General features: G+C 44.2%; 1 protein-coding gene across 1 annotated transcript in view; it reads right to left on the minus strand.

Annotated features, from left to right (window-relative positions):
* Positions 1 to 20009, minus strand: part of LOC146772771 (rho guanine nucleotide exchange factor 11-like) — a 103701-nt gene that overhangs the window by 41310 nt on the left and 42382 nt on the right. Inside the window, exons 5-7 of the mRNA XM_085639872.1 lie at positions 18771 to 18936; positions 6701 to 6922; positions 3066 to 3287 (exon numbers count right to left, since the gene is read on the minus strand). The gene's annotated coding sequence lies outside the window, so the exon portion shown is untranslated. The remainder of the gene's footprint in view (positions 1 to 3065; positions 3288 to 6700; positions 6923 to 18770; positions 18937 to 20009) is intronic.

The following is a 20009-nucleotide window of genomic DNA, read 5'->3' on the forward strand; positions in this document are numbered from 1 at the left end:
CAGCAGCCTAACATGCAGCTGGTTTTCACTAAGCAAAGGGCCAAACTTATAGAGGAAAAAAATGCTTACCATAGGCCGCTATCCTATTCAATTCACTGTCATGGGGAGTAGTAGGAAATGAGTCTGGGTTAACTCTACTGGCTGAAGACTGCGCCACAGTGCTCTCAAGAGTAAAGTACTGGGTAAGGAAAGCTGGATCACCTGGAGCTGGGCGAAGGTGTCTGGGAAAATGGAGATGCATAGGTGGACCTGAGCAAAGTTTGGCCCAGGTACCCAGTAGTGTATCAGTGATAGCGTCATCCAATGGGCTCAGAACTTGACTGTCTGGGTAGCAGCACCACCCTCAGAACATTGGCTTTTAACTTCCCGAGAGTGAAGTTGAAGATCAAGAACCTTCTGCTGCCCTACGCAGAACCATAGCAAAGGAGGCACTGTCTTTCTTGGCAGGCCCTGGAAGGTGGGGGGGGGGGGGGGGGGGGGGGGGGGAGGTGAACCTAGTCCAGTGCCTCGGGAAGTATCCAGACCACTGCCATCTGGGAGATGCTCATACCAGTTATACTCTGGGTAAAGCAGGGTAATCTCAGCCCCAGAATCATAGCCCTAATTATTGAACTCAACGCCAAATGACTCATGAAGAACATGAGGCCTTCCAGCAGGTAGATGCACTGTGTTGAAATCGGAAGAGAGGTAAAGAGGTTGAGGCCTCGGCCAAGGTAGGGAGAGTGCCATCTCCGGGTCAGTGAACACTATGGGTTGGCCGTCGTAGTCTGGGGTTGTGTTCCGGTGTAGGCTGTGGTGTTGTGGAGGGAACTGGCACTAAAGGTGGTCCAGAGCCCTGAGCAGATACAGAGGGCCTAACTGACACAGTGAAATGATCCATCCGTGGAAACCTGGTTGGGAGGCCTCTCAGCTCTTTAGGGCCCACAGGTGAATCACAGTGAGCCATTAATGTGCCAAAAAAGAACCATGGCTTTGTGAAGTCCTTGGTTTGCTGCAGCGTTGCCAATGTCCCTATACATTTCAGTTACCTAAGAGCAAGGATCAGAAACTTCTCTGAAATAGAGTGACTTTGGGACACCAACAATGACGCCCTCATGCCTTCTCTGGAAATCAAGTGTGGCTGGAGCGGACCAAGTAGTGCTTGGATTTCTTGCGCTTCTTTTTGGTTTTGCCCAAGGATCTCAATCGTGAAGATGACCTGTCACAGGAGTGACCTCAGGAGCGGGACAGGTCCTACCTGTGACCTCAACTGATCCAAGCACATGATCTCGAGGTGCTTCGCAACTAAATGTTTCACTTCTCAGTCTTGAATGATCTTGTAATGCATCAAGGCACAGTCACTGCAGGTCTAGGAATTGTGGTAAAGCCCCAGGCACCACAGGCAAACCACATATGGGTCAGTCACAGACAGTTGTTTGGAATATTCCCCACAGGGTTTAAAGCCTGTAGATTTTTTTTATTTTTTATTATATTAAACTTAACAGCATCAAGGCAGAATTCTTCCATATGATATGTGTACAGAGTGAAAAGCAGCAGAACACACTCCCAATACATCATTACGTTGAGGTGCAATACGACATAATCATACCCAGCATTTCTCTGGTTTATCCTCCTCCCTCCCTACTGTTCCCCATCAAGGCTCTCATCTACCTGTTCTCTAGGTGGTTCACAGATGTTGCCCCGAAATTTATTCCACGACCCCCAGATCCTACCCCACTTCTGGGGGCAGCCACGGTTAATGAACACTGTACTCTCTGCTACCATGGCCGAGTCCATATCCTTACACCATGCGATACATTATTGCGCTACGTTGCGTTTAGCCACCATTATCCCCAGTGTAGCCCAATCTTGCGCCGAGTGTGTTAGGTCATTTGGTTCCCATACATTTAACAGACAACTCTTGGGCTCTGGTAATAGGGACACCCCCTCTGTTTGCGAAATCATCCTCATCACTTTCGCCCAGTAGACCTTAATTTTCGGACATTGCCACATGGTATGGTAAAAGGTACCCTCCGCCCCACAGCACCTAAGACAATACGGGTGCGAGGCTCTACCTATCTTAAACATGGTATGTCTGGTGTAATAGGTTCGGTGCAAAATTTTGAGCTGTACCAATTTGAGTCTCGAGGGAATACCCACCTCCCTTGGTGAGGCTAATGCCTCCTGCCACACTGTATCATCCAGGTCACCTGCGTCGCGGGTCCATTGGTCCCTAAGTGGCGTCGTGGGGTCTGGTAGGTTGTTAACTAACTTACGATAAGTGAATGACGTAGCCCGCTTATGCATGTAGTCTGTCAACAACCTGTCCTCCAGAGGAGAAGCTTCCGGGACCTCAGTACCAGGTGGCAGGGCCGCTGTCAGTGCATGTTTTATCTGTGTGTACCGATAGATTTCAGAGGGCGCTAACTCATACTGTTGCTGGAGGCGCTCAAAGGTGGCCACTCCCCCCTTATGCCACATGTCCCCCACCGTGGATATGCCAATGGCATCCCATTGATCAAAGCCCTTACTGTTCCGGAGTCGTCCCAGCTGCCCCGTGTCCCATAGAGGAGTGAGTTGGGTTTATGATCCCGTGCCAGCCCAGTTTTACCTGTGCTGCATGCCATATGGTAACGGTATGTTTCGTGGGCCCAATTAATGTACGAGTTTGCTTCTTATTATAGAGGGGGACAGCCTACTTCCTGTCCCTAATATAAAAGCCTGTAGATTTGGAGGTAATGTATATGCTACCACACTGGTTTTTAAGAAAAAATCTTTGAGAAAGTGTCTCAATGAGATGAGAGGATGCTCCGGATCTCCATCAGTTTGCGGGGGGAAAAAGGAACTGTTGTCCACGCACTGGAGTAGTGCCTAAATATAGGACCACACACATCATATTCAAAATGGCATTGACACGGAGCCCCCAGCACCACTTGCCAGCAAACGTGTACTGCAAAAGCTTTCCAGATCCAGTCTAATGCCTGGGAGTACTCAAAAGGTGAGGAATCTGTGCTTAGAAGTCGCTATCAGAACAGCACATTTATGGCCAAAGAGCAGGTTACAACATGCGAGTGATCTGGACTCACCATTGTGAAGTGCAGAGTCTGCTAACCCTCCTGGGGTTTCGGGGGCCTGGGAAGACCTCAATGCCTCAAACTGAGGGAGCTTTACAAGATACTTCTCTGTTTCCTGTTCTTCCAATGGCGCAGTCAGTTGAGTTGGCGTCAGAGGAGCCTCTTTGTCTTCGTTGCACTCTATCTCCAGCTCTTTTATTAGAACTGGATGCTTTACTTGCCTCAGCAGTTCTCCTGAATTGTGATCATCAAGACATGTGAACAGCATAATTGTTAAAAACATGTTTTACAATTCAACAGATGCAGCAATATTTCTATAGAGTCCTTTCTTGGATAAATAACATCCGAACAAAATATATTCTTATAACTTGAAAGATCTGTAAGGGTGCAAACTAGTAAAAACCTAAGAAATTGCAATCAAGACAAACTGCAGTAATGATAAGAACTCTAGTTAGTTTACAACCAAGCAGCTACATTATGATGCTGGAACGACTGCCAAGTTTAAATGAAACACTTTCTACTATTTCCTAAAAGGCTGTCAGATGGCCAATCAATCATACCATTTGGTGGGATATTATCAGATAAGCAAGCAGTAAATGATTTTTGTGTTGAGAAGTACTTGCATGATTTGGCCTTCTAATATCAAGATGGCTGTCTTTTTGATTATGCATTTAATTCATACCACTATTTCCAACTAAAGCATTTTTCTTTCTTAGCACGTACTTTGAGTTGAGTTTCTGACAGGTGTATAGGCTTTAGTGGCTCTAAAAGGGGCAGAAAGAATATAGAGTACAAAATGGCAGCAGTTATTAACCTAGAGCCCACCAAGCTGACCCAGGGGGTCACTGAGTTTGGAAAATGAAATAATATTAGCATATTGATAACATCTATATACATAAAAAGGAAAAGGTAAAACTGAAAATGTTAAAATGTTCTGTAAATGTCAAGGTATTTAAAATTGATGATTAACAAATTAAGTTGGAATCCATAGATTGAATTGTGGGAGCAGCGCAACTGCAGCAAATTGTATCTACTATGGACGACTGGTGGCTCAACTGAAACACTGATATATGCTGACAAAAAGAGAGCATGTATTAGGACTTTCCTAATAAAATAAAAAAAATATTTTCGCACATTTCCAAATGAAGGATTGAACTATAGAATATTTAAAACTTCAAATAATATTTATTGAATAGAATAGATCGAAACACTAGAAACGTCCACTTCTCAGTTCTGGTCTGGCAACAGAAAGGTAGCAAAAGAATGAAGCCAAAACCTGATTCAAACTTGCAGAAATTTGGCCATGTGGTTCATTGTTGGGTTCATACCATCCTGGAAGGGATAGAGAGGAGCCACACATAAGCACCTCCCCTTTGTGCTCATATCAGTTCCTTATTTTTTATTTTCAGTGGTATCCAGTTCACAGCGGATGGTGCACATGGCTGCATCACAACCATCTTGCATTGTCTGTGAATCAAAGTCCCAGGCTTCTGGCTGAACCATGGACGTCATATGGGCCATGGAATCCCAGAGAGTGTAAGAGCAGCAGCCTAACATGCAGCTGGCTTTCACTGAGCAAAGGGCCAAACTTATAGAGGAAAAAAATGAATACCATAGGCTGCTATCCATTTCAATTCCGTGTCATGGGGAGTAGTGGTAAATGAGCCTGGCTTAACTCCACTGGCTGAAGACTGCACCACAGTGCTCTCACGAGTAAGGTATTGGGTGAGGAAAGGTGGATGGTCTGGAGCTGGGTGATGGTGCATGGTGATATGGAGATGCACAGGTGGACCTGAGCAGAGTTTGGCTCAAGTACCTAGTAAGGGATCAGTGATAGCCCCATTTAATGGGCTCAGAACTTGACTGTCCAGGTAGCAGCACCTCCCACAAAACATTGGCTTTTAACTTCCGGAGAGTGAAGTTGAAGATCAAGAACCTTCTGCTTCCCTACGCAGAACCAAAGCAAAGGAGGCACTTTCATACTTGGCAGGCCTGGGGACGAGGGAGAACTAGTCCAGTGCCGGAGGAAGTATCCAGACCACTGCCATCTGGGATATCCTCATACAAATTATACTCTGGGTAAAGCATTATACTCTCATCCCCAGCATCATAGCCCCAATTTATCGGAGTCAATGCCAAATGACTCATGAAGGACAGGAGGCCTTCCAGCAGGTAGAGGCACTGTGTTGGAATAAGAAGATAGGTTAAGCGGTTGAGGCCTCGGCCAAGGTAGGAACAGTGCCGTCTCGGGGTTAGTCAGCACTATGGGTTGGCCGTCATAGTCTTGTGTTGTGTTCCTGCATAGGCTGTGGTGTCATGGAGGGAACTGGTACTAAAGGCAAGCCAGAGTCCTGAACAGATACAGAGGGCCTAACTGACAGAGTGGGTTGATCCGTCTGCGGAATCCTGGTTGGGAACCCTCTTGGCTCCTTAGGGCCCACATGTTAATCACAGTGAGCCATTAATGTGCCAAAAAAAAGCAACATGGCTTTGCAAACTCCGTGGTTTGCTGCAGCGTTGCCAATGTCCCTAGAAATTCCAGTTACCTAATAGCAAGGATCAGAATCTACTCTGAAATAGAGTGAATTTGGGACTGCAACAAGGAGGCACAATGACGCCTTCATGCCTTCATGCCTTCTCTAGAAATCAAGTGGGGCCGGAGGCGACCAAGTTCTGCTTGGATTTCTTGCGCTTCTTCTTGGTTTTGCCCAAGGATCTCAATTATGAAGATGACCTGTCACAGGAGTGACCTTGGGAGCGGGACCAGTCCCTGGCTGTGACATCAACTTATCCCAGCACATGGTCCTGAGGTGCTTTGTCACGAAACGTTTCACTTCTCAGTCTTGGATGATCTTGGAATGCATCAAGGCACAGTCACTGAAGGTCTTGGAACTGTGGTCTGACCCCAGGCACTACAAGCAAACCACATATGGGTCAGTCACAGACACTTGTTTGGAACATTCCCCACAGGGTTTAAGGACTGTAGATTTGGCAGGTAACGTATAAGCTACAACAATGGTTTTTAAGAAAAAATCTTTGAGGAAGTGTCTAAATGGGGAAACATCCATTACCATGCGGGCATTGCATCGCAATGCCTTTACATCGTGGGTATTACAACGCAAGTCGTTTCAACGACTTGCGCCGGATGGCGCTCTAACATAAGGAATTGTATGATTTACAATTCCAACACCTTCCCAACTGTATGTAGACTGGTGTTGGAATAGTAAATCATACTATTCCTAAGTCCAGCGCCCTCCAGCGCAAGTCGTTGTAACGACTTGCGTTGTAAAAACTGCGATGTAACGTTACGCGATCATTTTGATCGCTATGTAACGTCACATTCGTCTAAATGAGATGAGAGGTTAATCTGGATCTCCGTCAGTTTACAAGGAAAAAAAGGAACTGATGTCAGCACACTTGAGTAGTGCCTAAATATAAAAGACCACACACATCATATAAAAAACGGCATTGAATCGGAGCCCCCAGCGCCACCTGCCAGTGCACGAATACTGAAAAAGATTTTCCGGATCCAGTCTAATGCCGGGGGAGTATTCAAAAGGTGAGGAATCTGCGCCTAGAAGTCGCTAACAGAACAGCACAATTATGGCCAAAGAGCAGGTTACAACATGGAAGTGATCTGGACTCACCATTTTCAAGTGCAGAGTCTGCTAACCCTCCTGGGATTTCGGGGGTCTCGGAAGCCCTCAAAGCCTCGCACTGAGGGAGCTTTACAAGATACTTCTCTGTTTCCTGTTCTTCCAATGGCGCAGTCAGTTGAGTTGGCGTCAGAGGAGCCTCTTTGTCTTCGTTGCACTCTATCTCCAGCTCTTTTATTAGAACTGGATGCTTTACTTGCCTCAGAAGTTCTCCTGAATTGTGATCATCAAGACATGTGAACAGCATAATTGATAGAAAACATGTTTTACAATTCAACAGATGTAGCAATATTTCTATAGAGTCCTTTCTTGGATAAATAACATTGAAACAAAATATATTCTTATAACTTGAATGATCTGTAAGGGTGCAAACTAGCAAAAACCTAGGAAATTGAAATCAAGACAAACTGCAGTAATGATAAGAACTCTTGTTAGTTTACAACCAAGCAGCTACATTATGATGCGGGAAGGACAGCCAACTTTAAATGAAAGACTTTCTACCATTTCCTAAAAGGCAGTCAGATGACCAATCAATCATACCATTTTGGTGGGATATTATCAGATAAGCAACCACTAAATGGTTTTTATGTTGAGAAGCACTCTTATGATTTGGTCTTCTACTATGAAGATCGGTGCCTTTTTCATTATGCATTTAATTCATACCACTATTTTGAACTAAAGCATTTTTCTTTCTTAGCACGCACTTTAGATGAGTTTCTGACAGGTGTATAGGCTTTAGTGACTCAGAAAAGGGCAGAAAGAATACAGAGTGCAAAATGGCAGCAGTTACTAAGTTGAAGCCCACTAGGCCTACCCAGGGGGTCACTGACTGTTTAGAAAAAAAAATAATAGTAGCATATTGATAACATCTATATACATAAAAAGGAAAATGTAAAACTGAAAATAGTAAAATGTTCTGTAAATGTCAAGGTATTTAAACTTGATGGTTAACAAATTGAGATGGAATCCATATACTGAATTGTGGGAGCAGTGCAACTGCAGCAAATTGTATCTACAATGCAACTGAAACACTGCGGTATAAAAGAGGGTGGTGATGGACGGAGCATCAGAACCAATCAAACACTCACACCCAGTCAGCAGATCTGGATTTGATCCATCACCGTTCTTTAGCCCACTCTGCCACCCCAGTTCAGACATGGCCATATGCAAATCAGTCTGACCCTGTGCCTCATGGGAACAGTCCAGCCCGAACTGCCAAGCCATGCCTTCCCTGGACCGGAAACAAGCTTCCTAGGACCGGTTTCTGGCATTTCAGCCGTCTTCAGCCAGGCTTGCTTGAATCCAGTGGCAAAGTGAGCAAGGGACTCACGTCTGAGCATACCCTGCCAACCTATGGCGAACAAAGCGGTATAAAAGAGGGTGGTGATGGACGGAGCATCAGAACCAAATCAAACACTCGCACCCAGTCAGCAGATCTGGATTTGATCCATCACCGTTCTTTAGCGCACTCTGCCACCCCAGTTCAGACATGGCCATATGCAAATCAGTCTGACCCTGTGCCTCATGGGAACAGTCCAGCCCGAACTGCCAAGCCATGCCTTCCCTGGACCGGAAACAAGCTTCCTAGGAACGGTTTCTGGCATTTCAGACGTCTTCAGCCAGGCTTGCTTGAATCCAGTGGCAAAGTGAGCAAGGGACTCACGTCTGAGCATACTTGGTTCCAGTCCAGGGAAGACCTGGCTTGGCAGTTCGGGCTGGATTGTTCCCATGAGGCACAGGGCCAAGACTGATCTGCATATGTCTGGGTTCAAACTGGAATAGCATTGTGAGCAAAAAAACTATGGATTTAGGCCCAGATCTCTGTACTGGGGTGAATGTATGACATTGTTCTGCATTCTGTCCATCAATTGTTGTTTTTGCATTTGTCACCCTGAGTGGGACAGGTATGCTCAGACGTGAGTCCCGTGCTCTCCATGCCACTGGAATCAAGCTATCCTGGCTGAAGAGGGGTGAAACCCCAAAACTGGTCCTAGGATGCTTGGTTCCAGTCCAGGGAGGACCTGGCTTGGCAGTTCGGGCTGGACTGTTCCCATGAGGCACAGGGCCAAGACTGATTTGCATATGGCTGGGTTCAAACTGGAATGGCATGGTGAGCAAAAAAACGATGGATTTAGGCCCAGATCTCTGTACTGGGGTGAATGTATGACATTGTTCTGCATTCTGTCCATCAATTGTTGTTTTTGCATTTGTCAACTGAAACACTGGTATGTGCTGACAAAAAGGGAGCATGTATTAGGAGGAAAAAAAAGTGTTACGTTGAAGATTAGGATATTGCTTCATCTTTTAGAAATAAAACAAAAATATTTCCACTTAAAATAAAAATTGGATTTTCGTATATTTCCAAATGAAGGATCAAACCTAAAATAATAATTATTGAAAAGAATGGATCAAAACGCTAGAAAACTTCCACTTTTCAGTTCTGGTCTGGCAACAGAAAGGCAGCAAAAGAATGAAGCCAAAACCTGATTTGCACTTGCAGAAATGTGGCCATGTGGTGCATTGCTGGGTCCATACCACCCTGGAAGGGATAAGGATGAGCCACACATAAGCACCTCCCCTTTGTGCTGATATCAGTTCCTTATTTTTTATTTTCCATGCGATTATATGCTGTGCATCACCAACTGTAGGTGCAAGTGGGCTGAATTCTGACTTGGGACCTTTTTAGATGTTAAAACGTAAGCCACTCCACAGAACAGCACTAGTGGGAGAGCATTGAGGAATCTGCAGTTATGTAAAGTGTCCAATAAAAAGAGCGTTATCAAAGGTAAGTAGCTTGTACTTCTGATGGATTCTTCTAAGCACACAATTCCTTATGTTAGAATAGATAGCAAAGCAGTACCTACCCAGGCGGAGTGTTTGTGGAGTGGACTCAGACCAAAAATCTTTCAAAGCAATGCAAGCAAAGTGCCTTCCCCCAGACCTGGCTGTCAATCCAGTAATGCTGTATGGAGGTAGGCAATGATGCCTATGACATGTCCTGGTAGGTGTCAAGGACAGGTACACTACGAGCCAATGAAGAGGTAGCAGCCTTTGTTCTGGTAGATTGCGATGTCAGTACTTCTAGGTGCTGCTTCTTGGCCAGAACATAGCAGTTGTTGATGTAGCAGACTATCTGCATTAACAGGGTCATCTTCCACACAGACATCACTATTCTCACCCCACAAAAAGCTGATCATTGATATGGTGTTCATTGGTACGATCAATGTAAAATCTGAAGGAGCCCTTCCAGTCCAGTTGATTCAACCTCTCCTCCTTTTTGAACAGGGTGAGGAGGAGTAAAGAATGTTGGCAAAGTAATGGACCTCCCAACGTGAAAGGAGGTGACCATTTTTGGCAAGAATGCTGCCCAAGTACAGAGCATCAACTAATATGGAAAAAATGTGGTGTACGACAGTTGCCCTGAAAGCACCTGGGGCCCTATAATGTAAAGTACGCACTTTCCTTGTTTGCGCCGGCGCACCCATTTTAAAATGCGCCGGGTGCAAACAGGGAAAGTGGGCCCTATTACATGGAATGCGCTGCTCCCAAACGTATGGACCATGCGCTCAAAGTGCTCTTACCGGTAGACCTGATTGCATAGGCAATCTGTCTTGTGAACATGTCCTCTGACACCCAAGTAGGAACCTGATAAATGTTGAGTACTGGCACCCTAGGTGTCAACACAGTGGCGGAAGCCTTGTCCAAAGTAAATGAGCTTGCAAGCCCTCAATAGCCTTTTTGTGCCCAGTTTATAGCAGATTTAAATGCTGTGTGTGATCTAGCATGAGATGGTCAGTTTCTGCACAGCTTTGCCTTTATTTTTTCCAGTGAACCTGATAAACTGCTGATCATCCCCACGTAGTTCTTTGGTGTGATCACCGTAGATGCGTAGTACAATTTTTGGGTCTAATCGGTGATGGGTCTCCTCCTCCTTAGAGGGGTGAGGTGAAGCAAAGAAAGCCAAAAGAGTAATATTCTTAGCAACATGAAAGGGAGTCAACTACCTTTGGAAGTAAGAGGCTCAAGCTTGCAGAGCCAGCTTGTCTGCATTGAATGTGTTATAGTGCAGGTTAGCAGAAAGAGCCTGCAACTTGTGGATCTGAAGCCCAGATGATATGGCGACATGAAAGGCTGTCTTGATGATATGGAGCCTAATTGTACAACTGTGTTTATGCTCAAAAGGAGCATATATGAGGAATGTGAGAACCAAACATAAAACCCATTGAGCACAACAAACACAAAAGGGTTAAACATATGTTGTGACCGTTTAAGGAAATGCATTACAATGAGATAGTCAAATAATGATGGCTGCCCGGCTCCAGTAAGAAGGCTGAAATAGCCAACAGGTCCCCTTTATCAGTGCGCAAAGTAAGGCCTTGACTTTGGAAAGGGACAGCACATACTGCAGAACTTTGGACACTGTCATGGATTGGGTCTATCTGTTTAGTAGCGCACAAGACCACAAACATATCCCTACGCCAGGGGCATACAGCTTTAGATGAGGGATGCCTGGCTGCCAAGATGACTTTCACAACTTCAGCATGAAGGTTCAAAGAACTCAACTGCCACTGCTCAATTTCAAAACATAGAGGTGTAGATTACAAAATTTCGGGTAGAGAACCCTGCTCTGCGGCTACAACAGGAGATCCTCCTGAAGAGGCAGCCTGATAGAAGGGCAAATGCTCAAGCCCAGGAACTTGGGGTACCATTCTTTCTATACGCAAATCAGGAGACACTAGGATGACTTGGGTCCAGTCAATCCTGACTTTCTTTAGAACTCAGGGTAGGAGAGGTATCGGCAGTGTCCCGAGCGCCACTCTACATGGAGTTTGTCTCCCGGCAAGAAACTCCACCATGCAAAAGTGCTGACATGCATTATCTACAGTGGCGAAAACATCGAGCCTGATCTCTCCCCACTTTCAGAAAAGAATAACGGGGCAGCTCCGGATGTAATGGCCAATCATGATCCGCAAGGCTTGATGTCTCATTTAATTTGCTCTGATTTTCAAGGAAACAGCCAAGTGGTGTGTCACCAGAAAAATCCATTGTTGAACTAGCCACGTCTAGCAACGCAAAACCTACTTTCACAGGTTCCGTGACCTCACATAGCCCTGCTTGTTGTAGTACCACATGGCAGTGATGTGGTCTGTAAGCACAGACAATGGCTTCCCTTTGATGGCGGGAAGGAAGGCTTTCAACAGCAAGAGCGTGGCTTTCAGCTCCAGAAATTTGATTTGGAACTGGTCCTCTGCTGGAGAGCAGATGCCTCTAATCTCCACCTCTTTAAGGTGGCCCCCCCAACACAGAAGCATGCATCAATAAACACAGTGAGATCTGGGTAGGGAAAGTACAGAGGTCTCTTGCCAGCACAATTAAGGTTCTGCTGCCATCCCTCACGATCTTTTGCTTTCTCCTCCAAAATCTAGACAAAATCAGATAGGTCCCCCTGGTTCTGAGCCTACAGGGACTTCGGATCCTCATATCCCATTTGGTGTGCTTGACCAGCAAGATGAAGGAGGTTATCAGTCCCTGCAGGCTCAGAGTCATCCTCGCTGTGATGCAGGACAGAGGTTAAACATTGGAATCATAGCCCAAATGTCCCGGAGTCTCCCTCTCTGAAGCTAGGCACTAAACTACACCTTGCTCAGAATGACTCCGATGAAGAAGAGCTTCATCGAAGGAGTAAGGTGTGACTCAGGCACACCTAAGTTGTCAGGAGATTCGCCGTAGTGTGAAGGAGGTTGATGTCTGCCTGGGGCAAACCCCGCTTCAAGAACCAGTCGTCGAGGAAGACCTTGAAGGAAGTAGTGGAAACAACAACCACAACTGACTGGTGTCACCAGTACCCTCTTTAAGGCTCCTTTGACCAAAAGCCCCTGCACTTCCTGCTGAAAGAGCGACAGGCGGTTCACCGTCAGCCAAGTTGTGGCCCTGCTATCTGTGCACCGCTCCAGGGCCCAGTCTGCTTATTCTCTAAACTTCAGAAGCCGTAAACTGTCATGCCCATGAGACTGGCCTGAATGTGCCCTGAAAAGGCGGTCAACCGCATCCAGGCTTGCCTGCGATTGGCCACACCGGTGCTAATAGCTCTACGAAAGGAATCAGTGGTATCCAGTTTTCAGCGGATGGTGCACATGGCTGCATCACAACTATCTTGCATGGTCTGCAAATCAAAGTCCCAGGCTTCTGGCTGAACCATGGACATCATATGGGCCATGGAATCCAAGAGAGTGTAAGAGCTGCAGCCTAACATGCAGCTGGCTTTCACTGAGCAAAGGGCCAAATTTATAGAGGAAAAAATGAATACCATAGGCCGCTATCCTTTTCAATATGGTGTCATGGGGAGTAGTGGTAAATGAGTCTGGGCTAACTCTACTGGCTGAAGACTGCACCACAGTGCTCTTACGAGTAAGGTATTGGGTGAGGAAAGGTGGATGGCCTGGAGCTGGGTGATGGTGTATGGCGATATGGAGATGCACAGGTGGACCTGAGCAGAGTTTGGCTCAAGTACCTAGTAGGGGATCAGTGATAGCCCCATTTAATGGGCTCAGAACTTGACTGTCCAGGTAGCAGCACCTCCCACAAAACATTGGCTTTTAACTTCCTGAGAGTGAAGTTGAAGATCAAGAACCTTCTGCTTCCCTACGCAGAACCATAGCAAAGAAGGCACTTTCTTACTTGGATGGCCCGGGGACGGGGAAGAACTAGTCCAGTGGCGGAGGAAGTATCCAGACCACTGCCATCTGGGATATCCTTAGGCTTTCCTGTTTTCAGTTTCTATTTTTGGTAAATTCTGGTGGTTTTTTTTCAGTGTTTTCAAGTGTTTTCAATACCTTAAAAAACTTATCAGTGGTTACACATTTGTGAGCTACTAAAAACAGAAAAAGTGTTTTTCTGGTGTTTATGGAACGTTTTGCTTTTATTATTGCTTGCTTTTTGCACTGATAGAACATGATATATAGACAGTGTACATGTAGTGTATATGAGGCCCAAATGGATTTTTGCAAATTAAACTTATTGTAGTACACCATACAATACTTCTTCAGTGAGTCTCTGGTCATGTGCGCTCGATCTTTCCTTCCCACATAAACTTCTGTGAAAAGGCCCTCTCAACATTGGAACTTGAGAAGGGCAACGCCAAAACAGCCAGTACACAATTTGTTAACTCTGGCCACTGAGATAGCTTTCCATGCCAATACTGGCGCACTTGAAGATTGCGATTCTCAGGACAGGTTCTGCAACATTTGCATTGAGCTGGGCGCTTATGCCCTAAGAGTTATTGAAGCAGTCAAAAATAAAGCAGCACTTTTGAAACTACGGAGGAAATTCCCCTTTACTGAAGGGATCTAGAACTAGTACAGAGTACCACAGTGAGTTTTCATTGACTTCAAATGCCATTGGTGGTGAAGGGACATTATTATGCATCATTGCAAGCCATTTCTCATGCATTGTAAAATAAACGTTCCTGAATTGCTCTTCAACATTGCTTTGCTTACCAAGTGGCAAGCAAACTAACATGGAACATGTTGCAGTGCCAAAGTCATTAAAGGTGTCGCCCAGCCTACTCTCAAGGAGCTGTTTCACATCTACACCAATTATGCTGAACACTTGGCAGACAAGGGTGTTTTCAGATTCCAGTTTTTTTATGATGTCTGCTACAGCAGTTATGTTTTCCTGTAAAAATCTAATAATGCAGTAGAGTGCACTTTTTTTCACATCACTATCAATATGCGACCAAAGATCCTCACATTTCTTGCCTTTGGCATCATCACTCAGCAAAAAGTCTGTAAACGGTTGCCACATGGATAATATAGCATTCATAGCCCCTTGGACTGAGAACCATCAGCTAAGGGACACAGTTGGGATGATTCTTTCTTTGATGCCACACAAAGCACAAAATGATAAATATTTGCGTTTTAGTTCCAGTGCATAAGAAAACAGTGCACGAGAATGGACTAAAAAGTCAATAGCATCCCTCATTAACTCTGAAGATTGTAAAGATGGCTTCAGCATACCATCTAACAAGTGACAAGGATCTCCTACAAGGAATCACTTCAGCTCGGGTATCAATTTTGACAGGCCATCACACATTGTTTTCATATACGTAGCTGAATCACAGCAAATACAAACAATATCACTCCAATCTTTGTTGAACTTGGAAAGAACATTTTTTGCAGAGCATTCCAAGTGAAACTGCATTCCATTGCTTCCAAAAGTCTGGTGTCATGTTTTCACCACTATCCCAGATGCTTGGTGATAGCGCTCTTTATGCATATACTTGTCACTATACCTTGCATTGAATGTTTAAAGCCTGAGGTGTTGGCAATTCACCTACTATCAATACTGACCTACTAGAAACTGTGGGCTGATGTATTAAGGGTTTTTACCCATTCTCTGTGGGTAAATGTGATGCCACATATTAGGAAAGATTTGAATGAAACCAGCCATTTTACCTATCAGTGTAAAATCAAACGCAGCTAAAATATCAAATATGATTTTGATATTTCCTGATTCTCTACAGTTTATAAAGTAATTAAACAAGACCTAAAACATGCTTCTAAACCCTGCATCTTTAGACCAAAGACCACAAAACTGAAAAAAGCAAAAGGAAGAAGAAACAATATTTTAGTGGCATCTCTAACCAACAAAACTCAAGCAGAACAATGTTAGCCCAGTTGTACTTACTGCTAGCTTGTGTAGCAAAGTTACATTGTATTGCCCCTTCAGGAAGAAAAGAAATGACTCTTTCATTCTCTTTCTTCTTTTCTTTGAATGGCATTCAGTTTGTGGTTGTGCAGGTGTTTTTTCAGTGTTTATATGTTTTCACTAGTGAGGGCTATTTCTCTTTCAGTGGGGTTTTAACAGTTATTATAGGTTTAAACCTAAAACCCCACAGCCTAGATATCCTCAAACAAGTTATACTCTGGGTAAAGCATTGTACTCTCATCCCCAGCATCCTAGCCCCAATTTATCGGAGTCCATGCCAAATGACTCATGAAGGACAGGAGGCCTTCCAGCAGGTAGAGGCACTGTGTTGGAATAAGAAGATAGGTTAAGCGGTTGAGGCCTCGGCTGAGGTAGGAACAGTGCCGTCTCGGGGTTAGTCAGCACTATGGGTTGGCCGACGTAGTCTGGTGTTGTGTTCCTGTGTAGGCTGTGGTGTTATGGAGGGAACTGGTACTAAAGGCAAGCCAGAGCCCTGAGCAGATACAGAGGGCCTAACTGACAGAGTGGATCCGTCTGCGGAATCCTGGTTGGGAACCCTCTGGGCTCCTTAGGGCCCACATGTTAATCACACTGAGCCATTGATGTGCCAAAAAAAGTACCATGGCTTTGTGAAGTCCTTGGTTTGCTGCAGAGTTGCCAATGTCCCTAGAAATTCCAGTTACCTAAGAGCAAGGATCAGAATCTACTCTGAAATAGAGTGAATTCGGGAGAGCAACAAGGACACAGAATGACGCCCTCATGCCTTCTCTAGAAATCAAGTGGGGCTGGAGCCGACCTAGTTATGCTTGGATTTCTTGTGCTTCTTCTTGGTTTTGCCCAAGGATCTCAATTATGAAGATGACCTGTCACAGGAGTGACCTTGGGTGCGGGACCAGTCCCTGCCTGTGACATCAACTTATCCCAGCACATGGTCTTGAGGTGCTTTGTCACGAAACGTTTCACTTCTCAGTCTTGAATGATCTTGGAATGCATCAAGGCACAGTCACTGAAGGTCTTGGAATTGTGGTCTGACCCCAGGCACTACAGGCAAACCACATATGGGTCAGTCACAGACACTTGTTTGGAACATTCCCCACAGGGTTTAAGGCCTGTAGATTTGGCAGGTAACGTATAAGCTACAACAATGGTTTTTAAGAAAAAATCTTTTAGGAAGTGTCTAAATGGGGAAACATCCATTACCATGCGGCCATTGCATCGCAATGCCTTTACATCGCAGGTATTACAACGCAAGTCGTTACAACGACTTGCGCTGGATGGCGCTTTAACATAAGGAATAGTATAATTTACTATTCCAACACCTTCCCTACTGTATGTAGACTGGTGTTGGAATAGTAAATCATACTATTCCTAAGTCCAGCGCCCTCCGGCGCAAGTCGTTGTAACGACTTGCGTTGTAAAAACTGCGATGTAACATTCCGCAATCATTTTTATCACATTGTAACGTCACATATTCGTCTAAATGAGATGAGAGGTTGCTCCAGATCTCCGTTAGTTAGCAAGGAAAAAAAGGAACTGATGTCAACACACTTGAGTAGTGCCTAAATACACACACATCATATCAAAAACGGCATTGAATCGGAGCCCCCAGCGCCACCTGCCAGTGCACGTATACTGCAAAAGATTTTCCGGATCAAGTCTAATGCCTGGGGAGTATTCAAAGGGTGAGGAATCTGCGCTTAGAAGTCGCTATCAGAACAGCACATTTATGGCGAAAGAGCAGGTTACAACAAGCAAGTGATCTGGACTCACCATTTTAATTATTTTTTATTTTCAAGTTTATGTAGAACAATACAGTCATGGCTTTCAGTACAAAAGTGCACAAACATTAAAAATTACATCTCATATTCAATGGCAATAAATGAAAAAAAGAAAAGAAAAAAAAAAGAGAAGAAAAATTTCAGAATATAAAGAAAGGAAAACATCGAGACAAGATATACAGCATAAAAACTACCCGACAAAATAAACTGAACTATGGTGGGGCAGAAAAACAATAAGAAGAGTAAGAGGTGGACCACACTATGGAGCCTAGTCCTAACATTTCATAATACTGCCACCGATCACAGTGGGGGGTGAAAAACATTATAATCCTACCCACTATTTAATCCATTCCTCCACCGGAGCCCATATCTTAGAGGCAAGCTTCCGCCTCCCGATTCCCTTTAATGAATATACTGAGAATTCCATCTTATGAATAGCAAGCAGTCTAGCTCTCCAATTCATGAATGTCGGAGCCTCGGGGGAGAGCCATTGTGAGGTTGTACACAACCGAATCATAGACATAGCGATAAACAAAAGCGCAGAAGTGTACCATGAATTACCCATTATCGCTACGCCGTCATAGCCCATTATCACCATCTCAGCAGTCAAGGTACACTGAATCTTAAGCGTAGAATTGATAAAATGCTCTAGGTCTGATAGAAAATCAGACAAAATCGGACAAACATAAACCATATGAATTGTATTTGCTGCATACAACCCACACCTTGAACAGTGGTCCCCCTTTCTGCTACCCCATTTTGCAATTCTTGCAGGCGTATAATACAAGTCGAACATTGACATATAGCTTTGGGTCCGGAGACTTCCAGAAACCAAAACCTCGCTAGCAAGCTCCAGGGCCGAATTTAGATCCACACCAGTCTTCCCCAATTTGTCTGCCCACCTTAATCCTTGTGCACTCAAATCATCCGGGAGACTGGACAATAGATACCCATACACCATTCCTATTCTGGCTTTCTTTTGAATAAGTTCAAATATAGCTAATTTATCAAATAATGAGGGAATTCCATCAAGATGTTTGTACAAAAAACTTCTGACCTGAAGATATTTAAAAAAATCATGAATATGCAGCTGAAATTTATCCTTCAAAGATAGAAAAGATAATAATTGACCATCACCCACCAAGTCTCCTATAACCCGCAGTCCATGTGCTTGCCATCTATACATTGTCTGATCTTGAAAAATAGGGGGAAAAAGAAGTCGGGATGCTTTGAATGGAGTATATACATTGAGCTGATGGATGGACAATTTCCGCTGAATTTTCTGCCAGATTAGGAACATAGCATTGATTACCTTGAATCTAGTTCTTTTGAAGTAACTCGGCTCTAAGATTTCGACCAGTATACCCTTGGACGCAGTGCCTAACCCGATCTCAAAGATAGTAGGGCGATTGCATAGCGGAACTTCGATACTATCGCCTAGAAGCGGCACTCCCAAAGACTGTACCATTACCGACCAATAGTATAACACCAGATTGGGTACCGCCCACCCGCCTCGATACCGAGGAAGGCACATCCACTTGGCAGCCCTACGAGAACGCCGATACCCCTGGACTCACCATTTTCAAGTGGAGAGTCTGCTAACCCTCCCGGGATTTCGGGGGACTCGGAAGCCCTCAAAGCCTCGCACTGAGGGAGCTTTACAAGATACTTCTGTTTCCTGTTCTTCCAATGGCGCAGTCAGTTGAGTTGGCATCAGAGGAGCCTCTTTGTCTTTGTTGCACTCTATCAAGACATGTGAACAGCATAATTGTTAGAAAACATGTTTTACAATTCAACAGATGTAGCAATATTTCTATAGAGTCCTTTCTTGGATAAATAACATTGAAACAAAATATGTTCTTATAACTTGAATGATCTGTAAGGGTGCAAACTAGCAAAAACCTAAGAAATTGAAATCAAGACAAACTGCAGTAATGATAAGAACTCTAGTTAGTTTACAACCAAGCAGCTACCTTATGATGCGGGAAGGACTGCCAACTTTAAATGAAAGACTTTCTACCATTTCCTAAAAGGCTGTCAGATGACCGATCAATCATACCATTTTGGTGGGATATTATCAGATAGGCAACCACTAAATGGTTTTTGTGTTGAGAAGCACTCTTATGATTTGGCCTTCTACTATGAAGATCGGTGCCTTTTTCATTATGCATTTAATTCATACCACTATTTTGAACTAAAGCATTTTTCTTTCTTAGCACGTACTGGAGTCGAATTTCTGACAGGTGTATAGGCTTTAGTGACTAAGAAAGGGGCAGAAAGAATACAGAGTACAAAATGGCAGCAGTTACTAAGTTGAAGCCCACTAGGCCTACCCAGGGGGTCACTGACTGTTTAGAAAAAAAAATAATAGTAGCATATTGATAACATCTATATACATAAAAAGGAAAATGTAAAACTGAAAATGGTAAAATGTTGTGTATATGTCAAGGTATTTAAACTTGATGGTTAACAAATTTAGATGGAATCCATATACTGAATTGTGGGAGCAGCGCAGCTGCAGCAAATTGTATCTACAATGGACGATTGGTGGCTCAACTGAAACACTGGTATGTGCTGACAAAAAGAGAGCGTGCATTAGGAGCAAAACAAAGTGTTACGTTGGAGATTAGGATATTGCTTCATGTTTTAAGAAATAAAACAAAAAACTTTCCACTTAAAATAAAAAATTGGATTTTCGCATGTTTCCAAATGAAGGATCAAACCTCAAATAATAATTATTGAAAAGAATGGATCAAAACGCTAGAAAACGTCCACTTTTCAGTTCTGTTCTGGCAACAGAAAGGCAGCAAAAGAAT

Source organism: Triturus cristatus, chromosome 12 (genome assembly GCF_964204655.1).
Source record: "Triturus cristatus chromosome 12, aTriCri1.1, whole genome shotgun sequence".
In the NCBI taxonomy this organism is placed as follows: domain Eukaryota; kingdom Metazoa; phylum Chordata; class Amphibia; order Caudata; family Salamandridae; genus Triturus; species Triturus cristatus.